Below are 2,500 nucleotides of genomic sequence, written 5' to 3'. Positions count from 1 at the left end.
GGAGGGCGATTCGGTTCGCACTTGTGCCGAGGCAGAGCGGCGACTTCAGTCGTGGGGTTCGCGCGTGGATCTGACAGCGGGGTTTGCCAGCCTTCACCTGCCAGATCCAGTGCCTCAGTTCAGGGTTTCTTCCGCCCAGGCTGAGGCCCTGGTTCTGAGGAACTGGATGTTGTTAGTATTGGTACAGGAGATGCTGAGGACTCTTCAGGTCACTTCAGTGTCCTGCATGTGAGGAGCTAGTGGAGGTGCTCACTCGTGCTGTAGAGAAATGAGGGATAGAGTGGCCTACAGACAAACAAGAGACAAGGCAGAAAAGCAAACTTGATGAACGCTTTCTGCCTTCCTGTGTGCCACCTCCACACCGAGGTGCCGAAGTCCTGGAAAAGACCGGTATCATATCTAGGGATGGGAACCGAGAACAGTGAATCAATTCCTTGGAACCGTTAGCATGCCTGCGCATCGATTCCGCTCGTTGCAAATGTGTCATGATGTCTCACACGCGCTGCGTTGTTTTGATTCAGAACGCGGCAAACATGGCAGAGGCAGAAGTTCGACGCAGAAGTATAATGAGGCCTTTAACGGGACGAGCCATCGCGTGCCGTCTCACACACATTCACTCGCACACATACATACGCACTCACTGCACACACACACACACACTCGCGCTCACTCACTCACACAAACGCACACATATACACTCACTCACTAGTGCTCACACTCTCGCGCTCACTCACACACACACAAACGCACACATGCTCACTCACACACTATCTCGCGCTCACTCACACACACACACGCGCGCTCACTCACTCACACAAACACACACATGCTCACTCACACACACGCCCGCGCACATATACACTCACTCACTAGTGCTCACACACTCTCTCGCGCTCACACACGCACTCTCTCACGCTCACACACACACACACACACAAACGCACACATGCTCACTCACACACTATCTCACGCTCACTCACACACACACACTCGCGCTCACTCACTCACCCAAACGCACACATGCTCACTCACACACACGCCCGCGCACATATACACTCACTCACTAGTGCTCACACACTCTCTCGCGCTCCCACACACACTCTCTCGCGCTCCCACACACACTCTCTCGCGCTCCCACACACACTCTCTCGCGCTCACACACACACTCTCTCGCGCTCACACACACACAAACGCACACATGCTCACTCACACACTATCTCATGCTCACTCACACACTATCTCGCGCTCACTCACACACACACACTCGCGCTCACTCACTCACCCAAACGTACACATGCTCACTCACACACACGCCCGCGCACATATACACTCACTCACTAGTGCTCACACACTTCTCTCGCGCTCACACACACACTCTCTCGCGCTCACACACGCACTCTCTCGCACTCACACACACACACACACACACACACACAAACGCACACATGCTCACTCACACACTCACTCTCGCTCACTCACTAGCGCACACACGTTTTGTGTCAGGTTGAATCCAAGTGAGCACTGTTAATATTCCAAAAGGCACAAGCTCTTCCTTGACTGTTTTCTGTCTGTGTTTTTCGTTTTTATGGCACATAAATGGCAGGTTTTTTTTTTTTTTTTTTTTTTTTTTTTTGGACCAATGAATGTGAAGGCACTAAGGCACTCTTCTTGATAATCTTTCAAGGCACACACTAGCGTGCCATGGCATACTGGTTGAGAAACACTGCCCTAGGCTATAGGTCCCTGGACTTTCCTTTGAGAAGTAGCTCTCCTACTTTTAGATTTGTTCTGAGGTTGCTACACATAATTTGTGTACATGTGCTCTGTGCTGTGTCTTCTGATCAGATATTAAAGCGAGTTAATACAAACAAACAAATTTGTACTTATTCCTTCACCCAATGAGAATCGATAAGAGAATCGATAAGAGAATCGATAAGAGAATCGATAAGGAATCGTTAAATTCTTATCAATTCCCATCTCTAATCATATCGTATATTTAGTCCACATATTCAAACATCGCTGGGGCTAATATGGTTACGGGGCGATGCCTAAGGCTGAAGAGACGCTTGCGAGCCATCTCCCTCCAAGCCACTCAGAAACACTTCGGCTTTGGTGGGTAAGGCATATTCGGCGACGGCTCAGGCGGCGGCATGCCTGCACAATCCCAGGCCGACCTGTTAAAAGACATGAGCGAGAGTGAGGAGGTCAGCACTGACGTAATCCGAGAATTGATCTCTCTGTGCCACCAAGAAGATGGCCAAGTCAGTGGGTCATTTATGAACCTCTCGGGAATGAAGGAAAGAGGAAAAAACCTTCCTTCTGGACGCCCCGCTTTCCCCTGCTGGCCTATTCGGTGACTCAGTAAATGAAGTCATTGATATGTTTCAGGCGGCGGCGGTCCAGAAACCCCTGCCACTCCGCGTTCATGTCTCAGGGACTGCAGACCCGGCCGTCGACCAGCTCCTCACACCGAGTGTCACGTCTCGCGCTGACGCTGCGC

At 51.0% G+C, this 2,500-nt stretch overlaps 2 protein-coding genes across 2 annotated transcripts in view; one reads left to right on the top strand and one right to left on the bottom strand.

Annotated features, from left to right (window-relative positions):
* The window catches only part of LOC306997685 (NLR family CARD domain-containing protein 3-like), a 377,651-nt gene that overhangs the window by 230,498 nt on the left and 144,653 nt on the right, over positions 1–2,500 (top strand). The gene's annotated exons all lie outside the window — the stretch shown is intronic.
* The window catches only part of LOC306996851 (phosphatidylinositol 3,4,5-trisphosphate 5-phosphatase 2A), a gene marked incomplete at its 3' end in the record, with an annotated part of 53,742 nt that overhangs the window by 28,417 nt on the left and 22,825 nt on the right, over positions 1–2,500 (bottom strand). The gene's annotated exons all lie outside the window — the stretch shown is intronic.

Source organism: Phoxinus phoxinus, assembly GCF_949152265.1.
Source record: "Phoxinus phoxinus genome assembly, chromosome: 4".
In the NCBI taxonomy this organism is placed as follows: Eukaryota; Metazoa; Chordata; class Actinopteri; order Cypriniformes; family Leuciscidae; genus Phoxinus; species Phoxinus phoxinus.
This window is presented reverse-complemented; position numbering and strand designations above follow the sequence as displayed.